This window comes from Sapajus apella, unplaced genomic scaffold, assembly GCF_009761245.1.
Source record: "Sapajus apella isolate SASKATOON/1434 unplaced genomic scaffold, GSC_monkey_1.0 scaffold78, whole genome shotgun sequence".
In the NCBI taxonomy this organism is placed as follows: domain Eukaryota; kingdom Metazoa; phylum Chordata; class Mammalia; order Primates; family Cebidae; genus Sapajus; species Sapajus apella.
This window is the reverse complement of record NW_022437018.1, coordinates 8,438,444-8,465,272: the sequence shown is the minus strand read 5'-3', so window position 1 is coordinate 8,465,272 and position 26,829 is coordinate 8,438,444. Positions and strand designations below refer to the sequence as shown.

Genomic DNA, 26,829 nt, shown 5'->3' with positions numbered 1-26,829 from the left:
CTAAAGTTGTTGAATGAAATGTACTCCCATCAACACTCTATATGTGTTCTCATCTCTGCACATTTTGAATATTGCTCAAGGTTATCACTTTTTAAAATGCCTTTTTAATCTGAAGAGTATTAAGTATCTCTCATCGGTTTTAATGTGTAATTTTCTGATTCCTAGTGAGAACATTCTTTTTGCAAAAATTTATTGACTATTTGGCTTTCTAATTCTGTGACTTGTTTACATCCTTTTCCAATTTTCCAATTTTAGTTTGGTTGTCTTTTTTTGTAGTTGATTTGTTACATTGGTTAAAAATATCTCTGTTGTGCAGGTTTTTAAAAATAATTTTTCAATAATTTTTTAGTCACAGAAGATTTTAAGAACTTTTATGTAAACATATGATTCACCTTTTAATTATTTTAAGAAATATTTATGAAGTACTTACTGAGTGCCCTGGTTTGTGGTTTTGTGCCATGTTAAGAGATTCTGCCAACAGATTTGTCACATATTTCCCTTATTATGTTGTTAAAAGATTAAAGTATCATTATTTAAATACAGATATTTATTCCTTCTGAAATATATTTTTATAATCTAACATGAGGTAGAGATCATTTCATTTAATAATGTTGACAGTTGGACCACCATCATATGTTAAATAGTTGACCCTTTCTCATTTACCATGAAATCCTACCACCGTTTCACACACCACCCACACAGATATATAAGTGTTTCCATTGTCTCATATATATTTGTATACACATATTCACAAATATTTATAAACTTAAATACATGCACACATGTACAACATGATATAATACATTAAATATATAATAATATTTGGCAATATATAATTATTTTTACCTTGCTCCACATGTAAAGATAGGATGATAGACAAGTGAAACATTTCAAAGTACACAAGTTTCTGGACTTTCTATTCTGTTCATTGGTCTATTTCTCTATCCCTGCAACAGTACCATAATGTCTTAAGTATGGTTTTACACTAAGTCCTGGTATCTTTTAGGCAAAATAGCTCATCTGTTTTTTTTTCTTTAAATTATAGCTGCCATTTTTTATTTTCATAGAAATTTTGAGATTAACTTATCAAGTATCATGAAAAAACATTAGAATTTAGATTTGAAATATTACAATTATAGATTATTTTAAAGAATGACTCCTTTAAGATATTGAATCTTTCCATTAATAAACATGTTCTATCTACAGTAATACTTCTTGTCCAGTTTCACTTTCAGTGGTTTCAGTTACCCTCATTCAACTGTAGACTAAAAATATTAAATGAAAAATTCCAGAAAAAATGTTTTAAATTGCATGTCAAACCTCATATTGAGATCAAAGCTTCATCTCTTTCCATCCCACCCAGCATGTGAATCATCCCTTTGTCCAGCATATTTGTGCTGTAAATGCCACCTTCCTGTTATTCACTTACCAGCCATCACGGTTATCTGATCAACTGTTGCAATACTCATGTTCAAGTAACTTGTATTTTACTTAATAGTGGTTCTATAGCACAAGAGTAGTGACTCTGGCAATTCAGATATGCCAAAGAAAAGCCATACACTTCTCCTGTAAGTGAAAAGGTAAAAGTGCGCACCTAAATTAATGGAAAAAAAAAACATACTGTGGTTGCTAAAATCCATGGTAAGAATGGATACTCTATTTGTGAAATTGTAAAGAAGGAAAAAGAAATTCATGCTAGTTTTTGCGGTCACACCTCAAATTGCAAAAGTTATGGGCACGGCGTGTGATAAGATGGAAAAAGCATTAAATTTGTGGGTAGAAGACATGACCAGAAAGTGTATTCTTATTGATGGCAACTGGGTTTGGTACCATTTAAGGTTTCAGTCATCCCTTGACTGGTCTTGAGATGTATGCTCTGCAGAGAATGGAGGACTCCTATATCTCTCTAATCAGATCTTTTAAAAAATGTGTCCTTCAGAGACTATTTAGTTGTTTTTTTTTTTATTTCAGTAAACCTCATGGTTTTGAGTATCTTCTATAAGCTGTTGATTTCCACATTTTTCTCTCCAGCCCAAATGTCCCTCCTAAAAACCAGACTCATGTATGCCTAATGTTTCCTTTAGCATCTCTACTTTGATACCTAGAAAACATCTAAAACTTAGCCTAAATGAAACGTCTAATTTCTCTGTCTTTATCTTCTTCCAATTCTCCTTCAGTTCCTAGTTTAGTTAATGACATACCCATTCACCTAGTTGCTCTAGCGAAAAACCTGGGAGGTTTTTTCTTTCTTTTCTTTTCTTTTCTTTTTTTTTCTTTTCTTTTCTTCTTTTCTTTTCCTTCCTTCCTTCCTTCCTTCCTTCCTTCCTTCCTTCCTTCCTTCCTTCCTTTCTTTCTTTCTTTCTTCCTTTCTTTCTTTCTTTCACATTTACTATGTGGTAGGCACTATGAGTGCATCTGGAGAGAAAATAGTAAAGAAAACAAATAATAAACAAAAATGCCTGCTTTTGTGAAGTTGATGTTCTAATGATCTCTAATAGTTGTTTTTCCTGCCTAATCCATTAACAAGTCCTATCATTTCACACAAAAAAATCTATCTTAAATCTATATACTTCTCTCCATCTTGTTTGTCAACATCTTAGCCTATGACACCATCATCTCTATCTTGGACTACAGAAATGCAGACTATTTTTTAGCTTAATCAGACCTGTATGCTTTTCCTACTGCCTAACTTCCAACCTTACCCCATAATATTATATTTTCACTCAGTAGATCTCTATATAGTTCCTTTTCTGTTTCTAGAACACAATAACCCACTTCCCACCTGGGGAGTTTGTGCTTGGTAATTCTCCAGTGTTCTTTTCCTACATGGTCATATAGACAGTTTCTTTTATGTACAGTTTACAAGGATTCAGCTTAAATATCATCTTCTCAGAGATCAATCTCCCTTCTTCCTAAATCACTCCTCCAGCTATGACTTATTATGTTACTATATTTCTTTATTTTAGAGCCTGTATCACAACCTGAAGTTATATTTTATATTTTTTACCCTTATTATTTATATTATACACTCACACAGAAAGTTCATGAAGTCAATTATTTGATCTCCTTTATTCACTATGAATATCCCTTGTACCTAGCAGAAATAAGATATATATTGGATGTTCAATAAATATTTCTTCAGAATATAAATGAATAAGGGGATTACTAGAATGACAAATCATTCTATATTCATAGTGGGCAAGGAGGCTTTTGGCAACAGCTTCTTTTCTTAACACAATGTGTCTTATTTTTGATAAGATGAAAAAATATGACACTATAATTACTTTGAGCTATAACTAATAGAAAAAAAAAAACCTTTACAGTGTCTATTTTATATATAGATACTGACCGAGAATTGTATATGAATTCATAGGCTAGATTGATGTTAGAGTGAATCAGGTAAATCCTGGGTCAGGAGGAGCTGATAGGATAGCCCCGAATTCCAATTTGTAAATACAATTAAAATCACCTAGGTTTCAGTGAATTGAGTTGTTCTGGTTCTTACTGTGTGCAAAGGACCACAACTGTAAAACTTTGCCCAGTTATAGGTATCATCCTTCAAAAAAGATTTATCACTTGGAGCATACTTAGCAGAGATATTTGAAATAGTGACATGAGTTGAAACTATGTCATATGAACATCTCAGAAAAGCAATAGGGAATTTTAAGCCAGGAAAAGGTAAGACCTGGAGAAACACAATCACTCTTACTGTATCTTTAATGGACTATGATGTGAGTGACTTGTTCTGAAGGGCCCCGAGGGGCAGAATACAACCTATGAGCAGAAGTTAGAATAATGCAAATTTTAATTCAAGATAGAGATTTTTTTTTTTTTAACAGAGCTATCCTGACAGGAATTGGACTTTATTGAGAACACAGGATTTGAAGTTTTTCAATGCTATAGACATTTAACACAAGGAGAGTGACTATTTGACCAAGATATTTCATAGAGGGTACAAACAAACTTTGGGTGAAAGGTGGGTCTAGAAGCCTTTTGAAACCCAATCCTGAGATCCTCTAGTGGATCTGTCTATTTTATGAAAATGAGAAATGTGATCCGGATGACAGCATTGCTAGAGTACTACAGGTATGTGAACAGTTATACTCAACCTAGATGAAGGATAAAGCCATCTACAGGGCTTACTCCTTGCTCCATTTGAACAAGTGACCTGGAAGAATATTGGAAAAGTAAACATTTTATATTTGTACAAGGCACAAAGCTGTGAAACATACACAGAATGAACTAATGTTTGAAAACTCATAAGCTGAAAGTAAATAAGGATAAATATTAAGTCAGGGCCTTAGCTTAAATACAACCTATTGCAGGAGTGTATAGTGAAATAATTGCACATCAAAAGCACATGGGGCGTCAAGAGTGGAGAGGGACATTGGCTCACTAGTTCAATTAATTTAAAACTTGGATCTATGAAAGCATTTTCATGGTCTATAGCAAAATTAGCTCAGTGTAGTTAGCTTTTTTTCATAGAGTGAAATTTATTTAACTTTTCATTCTGAGGTTTTATATTTATTACATGATATTTATCAGAAATGTTTGATTTACGAAATAACAAAGTAGATAATAGTTGTTTACATTATTTTTTGGCAAAAAATAAATTTTATCAATAAATAAAATTATTTTTTATTTTACTAACAAAACACTAAAAATGTACCTACCCTACATGAGCTCCTTCTCTTTCCTGTGTCTCCTTTTTCTTTTAAAAATATTTGTGGCCTGAAAAATCCAGAAAGTTAAAAGTACTAATTTAGGGACTTAACTGTGTAAGTCAATAGCATGGTATGGGGACTGACTTACAGCTTTGAAATAATTGATCTTTTGGTAGTATAAATGTGATAATTGGATTTTCATGCTCATGCGTGATACATGCCTCCCTCAAACCTTGTTATGACACCAGCACATTATTTGTATGCCATGAAAAATAAAATGATTATGATACTTAGCTTGTGAAATAGAAGGAAATTTTCAATATACTTGGCACAGGGATATCCACATTGAATATCATGCTGAGTCCAAGCCCCGTAGTTTAAAATATATGCAGAAAAAAGAATAAGTTGTTTTAACCCATAGTGAGCTATTGCCTTACTGTTTTACACAGTTATTCAAAGTAAATGTTTAAATAAAAGCAATATAGTGTATACCTTAACAAAAATATTGGAGAGATTATTTCATTATTGAGAGGAATCAGATGGTCTTAAATGTTTTTTCCGTAAATAAGTTTCATTAATTAACAAAAAGCATGATGAAAACCTAGGGTATTTTCCCTGTGGTGAACACACACTCAATTAGGCAGACCCTCCTAAGTACTTAGATTTTCCAAAATCAGAAGAGAGAAATGTGGTCTAAAATATGTGCTTCTAAAATAAGTCAAGTTTTCCAATCACTGGTTTGAGCCAGTATCTAGTATAGCTTTGTTATATTATCTGTTGCTCTCACCACAAAATCCAGTGACCTGACAGGGCTAAAAGAGCTTCTAGAGGAACCTAATTTATTTTCAGTGATGTGGTTGGGCATAAAGAGATAATAATTTTATAAGTTGTTGTTGAAAATTTATAATTACTAAAACAGATGTATATTGGGTATGTTGATAAGTAGGGAAAAATGTCAAGATTGCCCTAGGGAAGCATGTGAAATATAGAAAGAACAAAGTATTTGGAGTAGAACATGCACTGGAAGTCGCTTGTATTCATATTTTAAAATAGAAAGCTATAAAATCCATGAGGATGAATTTTGTTCCATTGATATAGGAATAATGCTTGACACATAGTAGGTACTCAATACATTTTTGCTGAGTGTATGATTATTTCTCAGTGACCTTTTTCGGCTTATATTCATTGTCAAGTAAATGCTGGAAGCCATTACTATTCCCCTTCTTTCTTTGTTTTCTGGGAGTATAGAAACTTGCCATTTCTAATCAAAGTGATAAAAAGTACCAGTATGACACTTTGTCTGTTGAAGTACAAGTCATGTGAAGTGACTGGCATGATCTCTCTCTGCATAGACAGGACATTTTGTAAAAACTGCAACTTGTTCTGATTAAGTTATGATGTATTTAGTGCACACTTCAGTAAGGGCATTAGAGTATTTCTTTGCAATGGAAAACCATGTGCTTATTTGTATGGGGTTTTTATTTGTTTTTCTGATAGAGAAGCTGTCATACCTGTGAACTGAAAGCACTTAATTTTCTAAGTATCAAGCTTTGGGAAGCAAATATACTTTCTTTCATATACTGTTGATGATGATGGATGTTTTGTTTGTAACTAAACAATATAGGACCTAGATAGTCAATGTAAAATGACCATATTCTTAAAGAATCATGTAAGAGCCATATCACGTCTTTTATAATATATGCCTAATTTATTTATTTTCACTTCAGGGAATGGCACAAAATGCTCTTAAGATTTTGAAAACCAACAGCTGTGTCATAAAGTAAAAAGACTTAAAGGAAGTCATTTTATTTTTAAAAAGCTCGTAATAATTGAACAGTATATCCTCAAGACTGACTAGGGTTGATTTCAGATGTAAGTTTAGGACCAGTTCCTTTCCAGTGATGGTGTGGAATCTATATGGGGAGATGGTGCTTGAGTGCAGCTAAGTTGCTAAGTCTGGAAATTAATGTCTGTGCATTCTTCCTATCACTGCTCTGTAACCTGTCCCAATTACACAGTCAGCCACTTTCTTCCACTCTAAGAATCTCTTCTTTCAGCAAATACTTACGGACCACCTACTGGGAGCATACAGCTTTCCATAGTTTCTGTACTAGTTTATATTTCCACCAATAGTGTACAAGCATTCCCCTTTCTCCACATCACTGCTAGTGTTATTTTTTGTCCTTTAAATAATAGCTATTCTAACTGAACTGAGACAATGTCTCATTGTGGTTTGATTAGAATTTCCTTGATGATTAGTTATGTTGAACATTCTTATGTCTTCTTTTGAGAAATGTTTATTCAGGTCTTTGGCCCATTTTTTTTCCCCAACATGTGTAAATAAACTGTTGTTGAAACACAGTCATGTGAGTTCCTTTATGTATTGCCTAGGGTTGCTTTCATACAACAAGGAAAGAGCATTCATCTAACCTGAAATAGTTACTATCTGGCCTTTTTGTTAACTTTTAAGTTCAGGGGTGCATGCGCAGGCTTGTTATATAGGTAAGGTCATGTCATGGGGCCTAAAGTGTTTGCTCCAGGACTGCAGCCCCTTGAGTATTTTCACACATGAACTAAAAGCTATTTAAAGATACAACTGAAGTCTCTTTCTGGAGTTTATTTTGTCACCCAGATATTAAGCCTAGTAGCCATTAGTTATTTTCCCTAATCCTCTCCCTCCTCTCAGCCTCTACCCTCCAGCAGGCCCCTGTGTCTGTTGTTTCTCTCTATGTGTCCACTGGTGTTGATCATTTAGCTCCCACTTATAAGTAAGAACAGGCAGTATGTGGTTTTCTGTTCCATGTTAGTTTGGTAAGAATAATGGCATCCAGCTCCATCCAGGTTACTGCAAAGAACATGATCTCATTCCTTATATGGCTGCAGAGTATTCCATGGTGTATATGTACCACATTTTTTTTTATCCAGCCTACCATTGTTGGACATAGGGGTTGATTGATTGTCTTTGCTATGGTGAATAATGCTGCAGTGAACATAGACATATGTGTGTCTTTATGATAGAATGAAGAATATTCCTTTCGATATATACCCAGCACTAGGATTGCTTGGTCAAATGGTATTTCTGTATTTAGGTCTTTGAGGATTTTCCATGCTGTTTTCCACATGGTTGAAATAATTTACACTCTCACCAACAGTGTAGAAGTTGTTCCTTTTTCTCTAACCTTGCTAGCATTTTTTATTTTTTGACTTTTTAGTACTAACCATTCTGACTGATGTGAGATAACATCTGATTGTGATTTTGATTTGTATTTCTCTAATGATTGGTGATGCTGAGGTTTTTGAATTTATTTATTTATTTTTTGCCACATGTATGTCTTCTTTAGAAAAGGGTCTGTTCATGTCCCTTGCCCACTTTTTTATGAGGTTGATTTTTTTTTCTTGTAAACTTGCATAAGTTTCTTATAGATACTAGATAATAGACCTTTCTTATAGATACTAGATAATATACCTGGGTGCAGTGGCTCACAACTGTAATCCCAGCATTTTGGGAGGCCAAGGAGGGCAGATTGCTTGAGGTCAGGAGTTTGAAACCAGCCTGTTCAATATGGTGAAACTTCGTATTTACTAAAAGTACAAAAAAAAAAAAAAAAAAAGCCCAGTGTGGTGGCACACACCTATAGTCTCAGCTTCTTTGGAGGCTGAGGTGGGAGGATCACTTGAACCTGAGAGGTGGAGGTTACAGTGAGCCAAGATGGCACCACTGCAGTCCAGCCTGGGCAACACAGTGAGACTCTGTCTCAAAAAAAAGAATAACAGCAACAAAAAAAGATAATAGACCTTTGTCAGTTGCATAGTTTGCAAATTTTTTCTCCCGTTGTGTAAGTTGTCTGTTATACTCTGTTGAGTGTTTCTTTCATTGTACAGAAGCTCTTATTTAATTAGATCTCAATTGTCTTTTTTTCCTTTGTTGTAATTGCTTTTAGTATCTTTGTCATGAAATCTTTGCCTATTTCTGTGTCCAAAATGGTATTGCCTAGGTTGACTCCCAGGGTTTTTATAGGTGGGGGTTTTACATTTAAGTGTTTAATCTATTTTGAATTAATTTTTGTAGAGGGTGTAAGGAAGGGGTCTAATTTCAAACTTCTGCATATGGCTAGCTAGTTATCTCAGCAGTATTTATTGAATAGGGAGTCCTTTTCCCATTGCTTGTTTTTGTCAGCTTTTTTGAAGATCAGATGGTTGTAGGTGTGCAGTCCTGTTTCTGGATGCTGTATTCTGTTCCATTGGTCTGTATGTCTTTTTTTATTTTGGTGTGCTGTTTTATTGTTTGATGTGCTGTTTTGTTTTGTATAGTATAGTTTGAAGCTGGTAGCATGATGCCTCCAGTTTTACTCTTTTTACATAGGATTGTCTTGGCTATTGAGGCTCGTTTTTGTTTCCATATGAATTTTAAAATCTCTTTTTATAGTTGTGTGAAGAATGTCATTGATAGTTTAATAGGAAAAGCACTGAATCTATAAATTGCTTTGGGAAGTATGGCCATTTTAAGGATTTTGATTCTCTATGTTCATGAGCATGGGATGTTTTTTCATTTGTTTGTATCATCACTGATTTCTTTGAACAGTGTTTTCTAATTCTCTTGGCAGAGACCTTTTACCTCCCTGACTACCTGTATTCCCAGGTATTTTATTCTTTATATGGCAATTGTGGATGGGATTACATTTCTCATTTGGCTCTTGGCTTGACTGTTGTTGGTATATAGGAATGATAATGATTTTTGTACATTGATTTTGTATCCCGAGAGTTTGCTGAAGTCATGAGCTTAAGTTTTTGAGCTGAGATTGTGGGATTTTCTAGATATAGGATCATGTCATCTGCAAACAGGAGTAATTTGACTTTCTCTCTTCCTGTTTGCATGCTCTTTATTTATTTCTCTTTCCTGATTGCTCTGGCCATGACTTCTGTTACTATGCTGGATACACAATGGTGAGACAGAGCATCCTTATCTTGTGCTAATTTTCAAAGAAGTGCTTCTAGCTTTTGCCCATTCAGTTTAATGTTGACTGCGGGTTTGTCATAGATGACTCTTATTATTTTGAAGTATGTTTTTTCAATACCCAGTTTACTGAGAGGGTTTAACATAAAACTGGTATTGAATTTTACTGAAAGCCTTTTCTGCATCTATTGAGGTAATCATGTGATTTTTGTCTTTAGTTTGCTTATGTGATGAATCACATTTATTAATTTGTGTATGTTGAATCAACCTTGCATCCCAGGGATGAAGCCTACTTGATTGTGGTGCATTTGCTTTCTGTTGTGCTGCTGGATTCAGTTTGCAGGAATTTTGTTGAGGATTTCTGCATCAAAATTCGTCAAGTACATTAGCCTGAAGTTGTTTTTTCTTTCTTTCTTTCTTTCTTTTCTTCTTCTTCTTTTTTTTAATTGTTGTGTCTCTGCCAGGTTTTGGTATCAAGATGATGGTAGCCTCATAGAATGAGTTAGAAGGAGTCTATTCTCCTCAATATTTTGGAATAGTTTCAGTAGGAATGATACTGGCTCTTCTTTGGACATCTGGTAGAATGAGGTTGTGAATTTATCTGGTCCTGCACTTTCTTTGGTTGGTAAGCTATTTATGACCGATTCAATTTCAGAGCTCGTGATTAGTCTATTCAGGAATTCGATTCCTTCTTGGCTCTGTCTTGGCAGGGTGTCTGTGCCCAATAATTTATCTATATCTTCTAGATTTTCTAGTTTTTGTGCATATAAGTGGTTGTAGTATTCGGATGATTATTTGTATTTCTGTGGGGTCAGCGGTAATATGCCCTGTGTCATTTTGAATTATGTTTATTTGGATGTTCTTTTCTTCTTTAACAGTCTAGCTAGAAGTCTGTCTAATTTATTAATTTTTTTTCAAAAAAACTGATTCCTGGGTTGATCTTTTGAATGCTTTTTGGTGTCTCAGTCTCCTTCAATTCAGCTCTGATTTGGGCTGTTTCTTGTCTTCTGCTAGCTTTGTGGCTGGTTTTCTGCTTCTTTTAATTGTGATGTTAGGTCCTTAACATGAGATCTTTCTAACTTTTTGATGCAGGCATTTAGTACTATACATTTCCCTCTTAATACTGCCTTAGCTGTGTCCCAGAGATGCTGGTACATGATATCTTTGTTCTCCTTATTTTAAATAACTTCTTGATTTCTGCCTTAATTTCATCATTTACCCAAAAGCCATTTGGGAGCAGGTTATTCATATAATTAATTTCCTCATGTAATTATAAAGTTTTGATTCATTTTCTTAGGTTTGACTTCTATTTGATTGTGCTATGGTTTGGGAGAGTGGTTGTTATGATTTCATTTCTTTTGCATTTGCTGAAGAGTGTTTTATATCTGATTATATGGTTGATTTCAGAGTATGTGCTGTGTAGTGATGAGAAGAATCTATTCTCTGTTGCTTTTGGGTGGAGACTTCTGTAGATCTCTCAGGTCCATTTGATCCAGTGCTGAGTTCAGGTCCTGAAAATCTTTGTTACTTTTCTGCCTCAGTGATCTAATATTGTCAGTGGAGTGTTGAAGTCTCCCACTATTATTTTGTGGGAGTCTAAGACTCTGAAGGTCTCAAGAACTTGCTTTATGAACCTGAATGCTCCTGTGTTCAGAGCATGTATATTTAGGATAGTGAGATCTTCTTGTTGAATTTAACCCTTTACTGTTATATAATTTTCTTCTTTGTCTTTTTTGATCTTTTGTTTAAAGTCTGCTTTATATCAGATTACCCCCTTGTCAGAAAAAAAAAACCCTTTTTTTCTGTTTTGCATTTGTTTGGTAAATTTTTCTCCATTCCTTTATTTTGAGCCTATGGGTGTCATTGCATGTGAGATGGGTCTTGGTTCTTTATTCAGCTTGCCCCTCTGTGTTTAATTGGGGCATTTATCCCATTTATATTTAAGGTTAGTATTGGTATGTGTGGATTCGATCCTGTGATCATGTTAGGTGGTTATCATATAGACTTGCTTGTGTGGTTGCTTTATAGCATCACCGGTCTGTATACTTAAGTGTGTTTTTGCAGTGACTGGTAACAGTCTTTCCATATTTAGTGCTTCCTTCAGGAGATCTTGTAAGGCAGGTCTGGTGGTTACACATTCTTTCAGTATTTGCTTGTGAAAAAAGGATCTTATTTCTACTTCAATTATGAAGCTTAGTTTGGCTGGATACGAAACTGGCTTGAGATTTATTTTCTAGAAGAATGTTGAATATTGACCCCCTGTCTGTTCTAGCTTGTAGGGTTTCTGCTGAAAGGTCCACTGTTATTCTGATGGGCTTCCTTTGTAGGTTACCTGGCCTTTCTCTCTAGAAGCCTTTAACATTTTTTTGGTTCATTTTGACTTTGAAGAATCTGATGATTATATATCTTGTGGTGATCTTCTTGTGAAGTATCTTACTGGGATTCTTTGCATTTCCTCAATTTGAATGTTAACCTCTCTAGCTAGGTTGGAGAACTTCTCATGGATGATATCCTGAAATATGTTTTCCAAGTTGTTTATACTCTTTCTCTCTCTTTCAGGAATACCAGTGAGCCATAGATTTTGTTCGTTTATACAATCTTATATCTCTCCTAGGTTTTATTCATTCCTTTCATTCTTTTTTCTCTATTCTTTTCTGACTTATTTCAGAAAGCCAGTCTTCAACCTCTGAGATTCTTGCCTCAACTTGGTCTATTCTGCAATTAATACTTGTGATGGCATGATGGAATTACTGTAGTGTGTTTCTCAACTCTATCGGGTTGCTTACATTCTTTTCTATACTGGCTATTTTGTCTGTCAGCTTCTGTAATGTTTTATTCTGATTCTTAGCTTCGTTAGATTAGGCTTCAGTGTACTCCTGCATCTTAATGATCTTTGTTCCTATTCATATTCTGAATTCTATTTCTGTCATTTCCACCATCTCAGCCCAGTTCAAAACCCCTGCTGGAGAGGTGATGCAGTCATTTTCAGGACAAAAGGCACTTTGGCTTTTTGAGTTGTTGAAGTACTTGTGTTAGTTGTTTCTCATCTTCATGGACTAATGTTTCTTCAGTCTTTGAAATTGTTGACCTTTGGATTTTTTTTTCTTTTATTCTATTTGATGACCCTGAGTGTTTAATTGTGGTAGAAAGTGAACTCTACCAACTGGTGTTGTTTCTGAATGATTTTAGGGGGCCAACACTTAGCTCTCAGCTTCTGTACTGGGTAGTCTAACTCTGGGGGAGTGGTATGGTGCCCTGACAGTGTTATTTGGCTCCTTGAGGTTAGAAATCCACTGCACTAGGGGGGGCAATGTACTCCCAGAATGCTGATCACTAAACTCTGATGGTTGGTGTCAGCCAAAGCATTTCATACAGTGGTGGCAGCAGGATCTGTCCTCATTTGTGTTTTCCAGCAGCAGTGGCAGCCACAGTGTTTCAGGGTGCATGCTCATTGGCTGCAGCAGAGATGCTGATGTGTCTCTGCCTACCTGCCTCCATGTGGGCACTCACCACAGTGGTGGAGGCAGCATGACTCAGGGGAGCAAGGGGCCCCTACTGGCAACTATGCATGCAGTCACACTGGTGGTGGTGTTAGCATGGGGATTATTGCCTATTTTTAATTGGATTTTTTTTTTCTTTTTGTTCTTTGTTTTTAGCTGTTTGAGTTCCTTATAATTTCTGGTTATTAATCCCTTGTTGGATGGATAATTTTCAAATATTTTCTACCATTCTGTATTTTGTCTCTTTATTTTGTTAATTGTTTTATTTGCTGTGCAGAAGCTTTTTTAACTTGATATGATCCCATTGGTCTGTTTTTGCTTTTTTCACCTTTGCTTTTGAGATCTTACCTAAAAAAGATCTTTGCCCAGACCAGTGTCCTATAGTGTTTCCCAATGTTGTCTTCTAGAAGCTTCATAGTTTCAGATCTTATGTTTACATTTTTAATCCATTTTGATTTGATTTTTGTATATGGTAAAAGATGAATAGAATCTACTTTCATTCTTCTGCATATGAATGTCCAATTTTCTCAGCACCATTTATTAAAGAGACTTTCTTTCCCTGATGTATGCTTTTGGCACCCTTGTCAAAAATCAGTTGGCTGTAATAATGTGGATTTACTTCTGTATTCTCTATTTTGTTCCATTGTTTTATATGTCTATTTTCATGCCAGCACCATGCTATAGCTTTGAAAACAATGTAGTGTGATATCAAACTTTGCATTTTTTGCTCAGGATTGCTTTAGCTATTCAGTGTTTTGTGGGTTCATACATAGTTTAGGATTTTTTTTTTGTAATTAAAGAATATCTGATAAGTATTCTACTGAATCTGTAGATCACTTTAGATAATAGACACATTTTGACAATATTAATTCTTCAAATCCATGAGCATAGAATATGTTTCCATTTTTTTGTGTCCTCTTCAATTTATTTTGTGTTTTACAGTTTTCTTTGCAAAGACCTTTCATTTCTTCATTAAATTGATTCCTATGTGTTACACACATTTTCAGCTATTATAAATGTTACTGCTTTCTTGATTTTTTTTTTTTTTTTTCAAATTCATCACTGTAAGTTTGCAGACACACTATTAAGTTTTGTGTTTTGGTTTTCTATCCTGCAGCTTTACTAAATTTGTTGATCTACTCTAAGAATTTTTTTGATAAAGAAGGCCTTTCTAAATATTAAATCATGCTATATACAAACAAAGATAATTTTACTTCTTTCCTTTTTAGTTTGGATGCCCTTTATTTCTTTCTTTTGCCTAGTTGCTGTGACTAAAACATCCAGTACTATGTTGAATAAAATTGGCAGAAGTTGCCATCCTAGACTTGTTCCAGATCTTAGTGAAAAAGGCTTACAGTTTTCCCATTCACTGATTGCTCTAGGTTTGTCATATATTGCCTTTATTGTGTTGAGGTATGTTTCTTCTATACAAAATTTGTTGAAGATTTTTATCATAAAAGGATATGGAATTTTATCAAATGCTTTTTTAGCATCTAGTTAAAGGATCATAGGGTTTTTGTCCTTGATTCTGTTGATATCATGTATCACATTTTTTCATTTGCGTATGTTGAAAGATTCTTTCATCCCTTCGATGAATCCTACTTGATCATGGTGAATGAATGATCTTTTTTGTGTATTGTTGAATTATGTTGCTAATATTTTGTTGAAAATTTTTGCAACTGTTTGTCAGATAAATTGGTCTGTGGTTTTCTTTTTTTGTTGGGCCTATCTGATGTTAGTATCGGTAATTTTTCAATATTGCCTTTTGTCTTCAGAATCTATGTAGTGCATTAGGTTTTTAAGCAATTCTAGCAGCATTTTCTAAAGTATGTTTTTGTACAGTGAACTCAAGCTTGTGGAGCTAAATATTAGTATGAACTCTCACTGATCATTAATAAGAAAGTAAATAAGATATCCTGGACTTCTAGGTGGTTCACACTTTAGATTAACCTTAAATACATAAACATATATTTTTTAAAGCTTTAAAACTTAAGACACTTTTAGGTAATTCAGAAGGTAATGTTACTGCTGGAAAATATTTTGCATGTAACATTATTTTAAAATGTCATTTTAAATGTGAGGCTGAAATGAAATGTCATTTGTAGCAGGATGTTTAACCAAATGGAGAACGTCTGACTATTTCTCCCCAGAGTTTTGCCTTGAGGGTTAATGTGAAAATTACCCATGACCATAGGTTCTAAGAACTTTGTATACCCAGTCATGACAACTTTTCTAACCAAAAGACCATATGCAAATCTAAGCAATCATTCATCCTCTTCCTTGTACTACAGTCAAGATTACAAATTATAGTTCTATAACTGAAAGACTCTGGACTCTCATTTTATGTATCCTAACTGACAATGCTAGTGACCCCTATACCCAATTTAGATTTAGAGAGGTTTTCTGCATTCTGTCCAAGAGAAGAGTATTCTAACTTCATATCTACACTGAACCAAAAGTTTAGGACTGGCAGTTCACTCCAGGTTTCTTGGCATAGATAAGCTGGTTGGGGCAATGATCTGGGAAAGTTCATGTTGAAAAGTAATTAGAATTAAGCATAAATGTCACTAAGTCTATTATATGTAGACCAATAGTCATTATTTTTCAATCCTACAGTTTCTATTTTTTTCTGTCTAAGGCTGCATTTGTTAGCAATATTCTATAAGATTTGTGATTTCGGATTACCCAAGAAGAATGGGACAAGAATAATTTAAAACAATCTAAGCAGTCATTATTACAAGTGGTTAGCACAACAGTGTATAGAAACTGGATCTAGGGAGCTGAAACAGAACTACGTTGAGATCTAGAAGCTATAATTGCTCCATAGAAAGAATGAACTGATTTTGGGAACTTGAGAGTCAAATGTTGTTTCTAGTAAGTACCAAGGTACCAGTGTGACATTGCATACTTTATTCTTTTAAAAATAAGTTTAATCTCTGTTAGGCTTACTCAGAAATAACTGTATTTATAGCACAATAAAATTCTACTTTTTGCCTAATGGAGGACAACATGAGTTAGATACCTCACAAAATAAACTACATGTTTTTTTTTTTTTTCAGTTTCTCAATTTCTGCTCTTTGAAAGCTGCGTTTAAGTTATGAATCTGCTTTTGAACATATAACGTCTTCTGGGCATGGTATGGTTGTGTGCTTGGAAAGAGTTTATAGAGGAAGAGATGACCACTTCCTATGCATCTGAGATCTGGCAGGTGTTTCACTAGAGTCACCATGTTTAATTCTTGCAGTGGTCTTGTGACATACACATTATTGGACTCATTTTATTACAAAGAAGAAGAAATTCAGAGAGTTTAGGTGACTTATCCAAGGTTAAAGAACCAAAAAATAAACACTAGGATTTGAAAACTAAGAGTTTTCATGGTTTTAGAATTATTTCATCAGTCACAGTTTTATATACTCATAATTGTTAATTCTCCAAAGAACATATACTTTTCTACTACCTCTTGCTATAAAAGACGTGATAAAGAAAATATCCCAGGAATTCTTCTTTTCAGCATTTAAGTCTGCAATGCTTTTTGACTCTTAGATATTTAGGGCTTGCTATTTCATAATTTGAGGAATTGAGTCCTTTAGAAAAGATGGCAATATTAATTTGATATTTATGTCTCACTTTATTATCAAAACAGGCTTTGCAATTTCTGTATCACACTTGGTGAGGAATGATACCAAGAGAGGTTTTGTGGGTTCTGTAAGATTATATAGCAAACACAGGGAGGAAGTTAAAGTGCAATTCTTGCCAAATCATTCAAAATCCTTGTTGACTTAATAGGAACTTTCTGAGATAAAAAATGATGGATCAATGTGTTAATTATGCGTTTTTGGTATAATATTTCTTATTCTTTTTTTTTTTTTTTTTTTTTTTTTTGATTCTGAGTCTTGCCCTTGCTCTGTCACCAGGCTGGAGTGCAGTGGTACAATCTTGGCTCATTGCAACCTCCTCCTCCTGGGTTCAAGCGATTCTCTTGCCTCAGCCTCCCAAATAGCTGGGACTACAGGTGTGTGCCACCATGCCCAGTGAATGTTTGTATTTTAGTAGAGATGGGGTTTCCCATGTTGGCCAGGATGGTCTTGATCTCTTGATCTCATGATCCACCTGCCTCAGCCTTCCAAAGTGCTGGGATTACAGGTGTGAGCCACCATGCCCAGCTGATATTTTCAAAGATCTGGTGGTCAAAGTTTTGATTAAAAATTAAGAGATCCATTTATATGGGTGGTATCACTTATGCTGTTGCACATACAGATGCTGTTGAATATTTTTGGTGGTGATGTTGAAGATACTTGAATTGCGTTGGTGGAAGGTGGAGGACAGAGAGTTACCTAGTATGTGGACTGGTGTAGTGTAAGTCTGGAAGGAACTGTGGTAAACAGTTGCTTTACTTATGGTGAAGTTTCTTATGAAAGACTTAAAGCAGGCACTGGAACTTGTTTCTGAAGACATTTTGAGGTCACTCATTCTCACCCCCCACCAAAAGTAGAAGAAGAAGAGAAAAACACCTGTAACCAGTTTTCAGAGCCTATTGTAGCATAATGTGGTATTACTATGTTTTTCAGAATGTGTTGTGTAATAAGAAATATTTCATGGGTAATCCAAATTATAGGAATTCTGGGATAGAAAAGCAGACTGTAGCATGGGGGCAGCCTGGGAGAAATGGGCCAGAAACCTAAGGGAATATTACAGCCCATGGCTGCAAAACTACCTGTCAGCATTCCAGGAATAATTCATGGCTGTGCTCTTAAGCAAATACTTAAGTTTATGGCCTGTCAGGAAAGTGCCTATTAACCACACTATGTAAATATTAATACAGAGTTGACAGCTATCTTCCCATTGAAGCCTTTGTCTCTCTGAGCTGAATAAACTGTCAACTGCCAGTAAATAATATTTATTTCATTTCTGCCAGATGCTGCCTGGAAGTCATGGAATTCAAAGGCAAATATTGAAAGCCTGAACAAAAGTATAATTGCAGTCATTTGTTGCAGTTCTTTGTATCTTTTGTATATGCAAGGGTTCATTTCTGGGCTCTTTAATCTATTCCATTGGTCTATGTGTCTGTTTTTATGTCAGTACCATATTGTTTTGATTGCTATACCTTTGTGATATAATTTCAAAATTAGGAAGTGTGATGTCTCTAGATTTGTTCTTGCTGAATATTGCTTTAGTTATTTGCTGTATTTTGTGGTTCCCTATGATTTACAATTTTTAAATGCCATTGGGATTCTGATAAAGATTGCAGTGAATCTGTAGATCACTTAGGGTAGTACAAACATTTCAGCAGTATTAATTAATCCAATCACTGAACACAGATATCTTTCCATTTCTTTATATCTTTTTCAATTTCCTTCATCATACTTTTCTAGTTTTTGGTATCTAGACTTTTCATCTTTTTAGTTAGATTTATTCTTGAGTATTTTATTCTTTATGTAGCTATTGTAAATAGAATTATTTTCTTGATTTGTAGTTCATCATTAATGTCTAGATACCCAACTGATTTTTTTTGTATGTTGATTTTGAATCCTGCAACTTTATTTAATTTGCTTATTAGTTTGAACAGTTTTTGGTGGAGTCTTTAGAGTTTTCTACATATAAGACCTTGTTGTCTACAAACAAGAACAATTTGACTTCCTTATTTCCAATTTGGATGCCTACTATTTCTTTCTTTTGTCTGATTGCTCTGACTTAGACTTCGAGTACAATATTGGATAGAACTGATGAGAACAGGCATCCTTGTCTTGTTCCTGATCTTAGAGAAAAAGCTTTCAAATTTTCTTCATTGAGCATGATGTTAGCTGAAGATTTGTCATAAATGGACTTTATTATGTGGCGGTACATTCCTTTTATACCTAGTTTGTGGAGAGCTTTAATCACAAAAAATGTCAAATATTATCAAATGCTTTTTTTTTTCATCTATTGAGATGGTATGTCTTTTGTCCTACATTCTGTTAATGTGATGTATCACATTTACAGATTTATATGTATTCTTGAATCCCTGAGATAAATCCCACTTCATGTTGAATAATTCCTTTAACGTGCTATTAAATTTGGTTTGCTAGTATTTTTTGAGGATTTTTGCATCTACATTTATCGGGGATATTGGCCTGTAATTTTCTAGTGGTCTAATAGTATTTAACACTTTCATATGTTTTATGTTGCTAATCAACCTTCTTTTGTTTCAACTTATATATTAAATAACTCCCTTTACTTGTAAGGTAGGTCTAATGGTGATGAAGTTTCTCAGATTTTGTTTTTCTGGAAAACTCTTTATTTTCCATTTATGAAGGACAGCTTTTCCAAGTAAAGTATTATTGATTGATAGATTTTTTTTTTCTTTCAGTACCTTGAGCATATCATCCACATTCTCCTGTGCCTGCAAGTTTTCTGCAGAAAAATCCACTGATAATCTCATGAGGATTCCTTTGTATGTGACAAGTTATTTTTCTCTGTGTTCAGAGTTTCTTGTCATTTATTTTTTTTTATTTTAAAGATTTTAATAGACATATGTATGTATAAAATAAAATGTCATGTTCACCAGGCTGATCTCTAACTCTTGGGCTCAAGTGATCCTCCTGCTTCAGCCTCACGAAGTGCTGGGGTTACAGGCAAGGGTGTCATTTGATTTTAGTCATATGATTATGATGTGTCCTGGTGAAGGCTTTTTTATGTTTAATCTATTTAGAATCCTTTGGGCTTCATGGATCCTGGTGTTCATTTTACTCCTCAGATTGAAAAGACTTCTGTTATGATTTCTTTAAATAAGCTTTCTGCCCTTTTTTTCTGCTTCTCACAGGGCTCCTATAATGCATCTATTAGTTTTCTTGATGGCATCCTGTAAGTCCCATAGGCTTTCTTCATTCTTTTTCATTTCCTTTTATCTGTGACTGGAGAATTTTAAATGATCTATCTTTGAATTCACTGGTTATTTTATCTGGGTGAGCCTACTACTGAAGCTTACTATTATATTTTTTTATTTCATTAATTATATTCTCTAGAATTTGTCTTGTTCTTTTTTGTTAATATGTTTCCATCTTTTTGTTGAACTCATTTTGTTCATGTATCGTTTACTAGATTTTATTTAGGTATCAGTCTGTGTTCTGTGGTGGTTCTCTGTGCTTTTTTAAAACAACTACTTTGAATTTTTTGTTAGACAATTCTTAGATGTCTGTTTCTTTGCGGTCAGTCACTGAAGCTTTATTTTGTTCCTTTGGTGGTATGTTTCTTTGATTCTTTGTGTTTCTTGAAGCTGTATGATGCTGTCTTCATTTTGGAAGAAGGAGGCATCTCCTTCAGTCTTTACTGACTGACACTAGGAAAGAAAAACCTTGACTGGTTCACCCCGTTAGAGATTTTGGGGATCTTTCAGACCTTTTCTGTATTTAGCGGCACCCACTCTATTCTTCTCTCTTCAAGGAGGTAAGCCTTTAGATTTTGTATCTTCTCTGGATTATTCAAAGCCAGGCTTAGTGCTAAGAGCCTTTCATTCATTTTCCTTAAGATAGTGTCCTGAACTGTTTGATATAGTACGACTTTTCCCAATTCAGCATAGTCAAGCCAGCTGCTGATATTTGCTTGCCATCTTTGGGAACTTCCTCATGCTGTCTTGCAAAGGCTCAGATGTTTTTTTCTGTGGGTGTGCATAGGGTACCATATGTAGTAGACAGCAGCACTCTAACCATTTTAGTTGAGAGGCATGGAATCCTGGGAGCAGATACCAGTTAGTTGGAGGAGTCCACAAGGATTGTGGGCACATATCCTACTGGAGACCACCATGAACCAGCCAGTGAGATTTATGGCCAGTTGTTGAGATATACATACAGGCTGCCATGGCCCCTACACCTTTTCCCTGTTCCTAGTGTCCCCTAAGATCATTCCATTTTGCTAATCCGCTCAGATTCTGGGTGGGAATGAAACAGAAGTGGGTCTCCTGAAAAGGAAAGAATCTGCTCCCACATTTGTCCATGAGAGAAATTATAGGATATAGGGTAGCTGAGTTATGAGTCACCATATCTTGCTGAACTTGAAAAATGAGTCAAAAGTCAACAAGAAGCCTGGATGTGGTGGCTCTTGTCTATGATTTCAGCATTTTGGGAAGTCAAGGATGACATGAGGCCAGGAGTTTAAGAACATCCTATGTAACTTAGTGAAACCCCTGTCTCTACAAAGAAAAAAAAAAATTAAAAAATTAGCTGAGTACAGTGGTGCACTCCTGTAGTTCCATCTAGTCAAGAGATATAAGGTGGGAGGATTATTTGAGCCTGGCAGTTTTGAAGCTGCAGTGAGATACGACCTTGCTACTGCCCACCAGCCTGGGCAACAGACTAAGACTGTCTCTTTTATTATTATTATTATTATTATATTTTTTGGAGATGGAATCTTATTCTGTCATCCAGGCTAGAGTGCATTGGTGTGATCTCAGCTCACTGCAACCTCCACCTCCCAGGTTCAAGTGATTCTCCTGCCTTAGCCTCCCAAGTAGCTGGGACTACAGGCACGCACCACCATGTTTAGCTAATTTTTTGTATTTTAATAGAGATGAGGTTTCACCATGTTGCCCAGGCTGGTCTCAAACTCCTGACCTCAGGCAATCCTCTCACCTCGGCCTCCAAAAGTGCTGGGATTACAGGCGTGAGCCACCGTGCCTAGCCAGCTGTCTTTACTAAAAAGTAAATCAACAAGGAATATTTAACAGCAATAACTATAAAGTCTACATTCAAGCTAAATGCATCTTTTATGGGTCTCTCTTGGCACATGGTGACATAGGTAAAGTGAAATAGTTTTTCTTGTGCTTTTTAATGCATCTACTTTTGGATTTTTGGTTGTTGTTCCACTGTGATGCTGGAACACTCAAATCTTAGTTGGATTCCTGAGGTCACATAAAGGTATTTTTGACCATGGATAGTTGTTAAAATTGGTGTTTCAGCTGGGGCTTCAGGGCTGGGACCTCCTTTCCCACAATCTTATTGATATCACTGAAACAAGATAATTTGATGATAATTGCTAACATCCTTGTAGATCTCTATATGTGCCAGACACAGTTACAAATAATTTTTCTATATTAACTCATTTAAAATCCTTACAGTAAACTTATGTGGCAGATATTATTGTTTATACATTTTTAAAGATAAGGAAATTGAAGTTCAAAAGATTCATGTAGCTTGCCTAATTTAAAGAAAGAAGCATGGCAGCTAAGATCCATGCTTAGATGAACTGACTTTATAATCCATATTGTTGCCTACCATACTACACGCAACCATGTGAGGAAAATCAGATAAATTATGAAATAGAGACTGTGTGCAAAAAAAAAAATGCCTTGATACAGATGGTGACATTTGAGTTGATAGTTTTATAGCATAAAGGAACAAACCATGTAAAATTCTAGGATAAGAGCTTTTCAGGCAGAAGAGACAAATGCAAAAGCACCCAGATGGGATGACTGCAACTGTTTGAATGAACAGATGCAGGGTTGACTAGGGAATAGAGAGAATAGGTCAAGGACCAGATAATGGAGAGCTGTACTTTAGAAGGAGATTTCATTCTAAGGGTGCTGCAGTAAAACAGGAAGAATTTAATCAGATCCATAATTTCTGTAAGACAAGTGGATTATAAGGGAAAAAGATGGAAGCAGGAAGCTATTGAAGTTATCTGAAAAAGAAGGGGGTGGATTAACCAAAGGTGGTGGTTGTAGAAACACTGAAACTTGTCATATTGAGAAAATGTTTCGGAAAGAGTGGTAATAGCAATTAGTGGATTTGGAATGTGATAAAAGAGCATGATGAGTAGACTCTGGGGTTTCAGGTAAGAGCATCAGAGTGGATAGTGTTGCCATTTATTGATCTGAGAAAGATGTGAGGCGATGTCATGAGGTGCAGAGGAGAAAAAGTCTATTTAGTCAATATTAGGTTTTAGATACCCAAGTGGAACTGTCAGGTGGCAGAGATACTTCTACTTTGAAGTTCAGAGAAGAACTTTGGGCAGCCAAACTTGGGAGTCATTGACATACTGGTGACATTTAAAATCATTGCATCCAATATAACACAGGGGGAGGACTGACCCATCAGAAAAGGAAGAAAATAGGCCTAGTTCAAAATTCAGCTATCAGGGAAGGAGTAATCCTACAGAAAACAACTGAGAAAGAATAGCCAAAGAAGGAAGAAGAGGATCACGAGATTGTGGAATAGTGGAACACTCAGGAGTTAGTTTCAAGAAGAATATGTTTAACCTATGGCAATTCCTGCTTGAGACCTTAAGTATGGTGAGAACTTGAGACTGCTCTTTGGATTTTGGTCACAAGCAGAAGTAAGAGAAAAACTTTAATTCAATGTGACTTTGGCAATTATGACTCTATGTGCTAATCAAATATCTAAATAAGGTGGCTTAAGGGCCCCTTAAAGTAGTGACAATCAAAACGTGGTCCCCACACCAGAAGTATCAGCATCACCTGGAAACTTAGAAAAGCAAATATTGAGGCCCCACCTTAGATCTGCTGAACCAAGAACTTAGGTGATGTGGTCCAGCTGTGTTTTGATCATCATCCAGGTGATTCTAAAGCACACCTCTGATGAACCGGAAGCCAGTGGTGTGCTTGAGTGGCCTAGTATAGAGTCTGGGGAGCTCGTGTGTACTTTTATTCACAGCTCTGTCACCAGTGAGAATTGGCCATGTGGGAGTGCTTAAAGCAGAAAAGTCAGAAATACTCAATGTTATAAATTAGCTCTATTCTCACCGTGCTGCTGTCACTTGTCTTCCAGAGAGCTTACTACTGTTAAGGCTTGACCAACACACCACTATTGGTGAATTCAGTAGGTCTATGCTAGATCCTGTGAATTTGCTTTTCTAATAAATTCTACATGATGCTGATGCAGTGGTCAAAGTCCTACACATTGAGAATTATCAGAACTAAATTTGTTTTATTCCATAATACTTCTCAAATGTTCTTTCCTTCCCCTCATAAATTTCTTGGTGGCATGATTCTGAAAATTATTATTGAATTTGCTTTCTTGTTTATTCTCCATAATTAGTGAATTCAGATGTCACAACTTTTGCTCTGTTATCATTACTGTAATTTCAATCTAAGTTTTCATTACTTCTGGCCTCTTTCATTACAGTAGCTTACCTCCATGACAATCTTCTCTATCTTATCTGCCTAACATGTTTTACTACTTAGGCACTTTGATGTTTCCCTCTTTTTTCCTCCAAACCTTGACATAAAGTCATCCAATGGCTGCTGTTACTTTCTGCATCAAGTCCCATTTCCTTTTATTGTTTTAAAATCCAGCACAAATTACCAGATATTCCTCAACCCACACTAACATGTATCTGTCCCTTCATCTTTTGAATACACCAATTATATTTCGATGTCTCAGCTTTTGTTTATAACCCTGTAGAGGACTGGCCTATGTTTATTTAATTCTATATGTTTTGATTCCCCATATACGTTCTGTCATATACATTTTAATACTATGATATGTTTTATCAGTGTGGTCTTTAATTATGTACTTGTGGCCAGGATGGAAAAGCAGAGGTTGGATGTTAGTGCAATCGGGGAACATTGCAGCATGTTAACACAAAGGGTTTCAGTAAGTAGGTAAATTGTATCGTGAAGGAGATTCTGAACTTGTTTATGTCCTTTTCAAATATGTTTTGAAGAAAGGAAAACAATCTGATATTTATGGAACTTCTGTTTCCTAATCACTGTGACAAACATGTTTTTCGTAATTTTATTTGTATTCTCACAACAATCTTATGAAAAGTATGATTGTATGGGTCTGTTGAAAACCCAGGCATCTAATTTATTAAATATGTGGTTAATGTAAATTTAGGAGGAAAAGCTAATGTTATGGATGGTTGAGTCATGAGTCACCATTTTTTTGCCAAGCTAGAAGAATGATTCAGAAATCAACAAGGAACATTTAACAGCAATAACTATAAAATCTACATTCAAATTAAATTCATCTTTCATATTTATAAGTTCCTACAAATTTGCTTGACTGCAGTTCATGGGAGAGGTCAAATAAAACTTGCTGAAACTCACTGTGAGCTGATAGGGTGATATATGGGCAATAAAACTAACATACACTTATTCTGCAGTTATGGAAATATAGTGTTCAAATTAAGAAAAATATTTTTTTCTTGTGTATTCTTAACTTGCCAATGCTTATGTGGAGTATTGTGTTATTTCTGGATATTATATTTAGGAGGATTTTTAACAAACTTTAGAGCAAAAAAAAAAAAAGAAAAAAGTGATGAATACCAGGTTGTCATCATTATCATTGTTCAAGGATAAAGAGAGAATACTATGTGGGAATATTATTGCTGCATTAAAATTCTACCACGTGGAAGGGCTGGAACAGGTGAGAGCTAGCTAAAGATGGGTGGATAGCTGGAAATAAAAGAGGGGTAGGTTTCAGGTCAATGTCAAGAGAATCTCTTCTAAAGTCAGAGCAGCCAAGCAGTGGAATAGACCGCTTTAAGAACAGTGATCAAGTAAAGCATTTTCCATCATTAATGATTGTGAGATTTTATTATCTCTCTCATGTTGCCTTCAGGCTGCTCTCATTCAAAGTGATATCTTTTCCTTCTGATATGTAATTGCACTGATAGACCATATTTAATTATTAAGGTACTTAATTGCTCTTCGTTCTATGTGCGTTGATAGTATTCCCAACAATCCTGCTTTTACTTAAAGTCCCCAAGGGGAAAAAATATGTATATTTTATATACCATTCAGTACGATTCTGAACACATAGCTGGAGTTCAATAAACACTTGTTGACTGATTGGTAATTTTCCAACCTGCTGAGGCTGCTCTCTTTTGCAAGGGCAATTTTAAACATTCCTAGGAGCCAACTCAAATTCTTAAAATGATACAGATGATGTTCTGTTCTTTCCTGCTTCGATAGCAATCACACTACAGAAACCAGTGTCAGCAAAATGGGACAAAACTGTTGTTTTGATTTTCTTAATAAGAGGAGACAGGAAAATAATTCTCATTGAAAACCACTCCTACTCAGTAAACTGTATTAAATTGTACTCCGTGTGAAAAGCTAAGTCCCCATGTTTCTATACTCTACAAACAATTTAAATGCTTCAGATATATTAGCAGTGCCATCTCTTTTTATATCTGTGCATGTATAAGCCATTTTTCTCCCTTTATTAATCAAATGCTTTATCAGAAGGATATTTTATGGCCTTTATAATTTTTAATACTGTTTTTCTCCCTTTTTAGAATACTGAAAAGTATTTGTTCTCCCTCTAGAAATATGGCAAACTGTAAACTAAGTTTAACATTTTTCTCACATATTACATGACTATATTAAAATACAAATGCCATAGCAATTTTAATAAATGAAATTACTCTCACTGAATCAAATATAAGGCTGGCTTTCTGATTCATGTTCCTCATTTTTCTCATTGCTGTATGTTTTCCTAATTCACTTTTTAGAATATTTAAAAGAATCAGAATCATATCTAGATGGATGTACGTTGCTGTAATTATACACTTTGGTAAATGGTAGGATAATCTGGATTTCACTTTTGTGTCAAAATGACATATAGCATGTCTTTTGCCGGTATCCAGTTGGTTGGTATGGATGATTTTGTATTTCATGTATGTCAAAGCTAGAAAGAGCAGTGGGCTTCTAGTCTGGAAATGGAAGTTCTGCTCTTCTTTCACTAAATAATGGCGTGGCTTTCATCAATCACTT

The 26,829-nt window shown here is 35.0% G+C and overlaps 1 protein-coding gene and 1 non-coding gene across 5 annotated transcripts in view; both read left to right on the top strand.

Moving 5' to 3' along the window:
* CTNNA3 (catenin alpha 3) overlaps positions 1–26,829 on the top strand; it is a 1,791,515-nt gene that overhangs the window by 1,097,937 nt on the left and 666,749 nt on the right. The gene's annotated exons all lie outside the window — the stretch shown is intronic.
* Positions 4,829–4,930, top strand: LOC116533060. The gene has a single exon (XR_004261064.1). It is a non-coding gene; the product is annotated as a small nucleolar RNA U13 (small nucleolar RNA).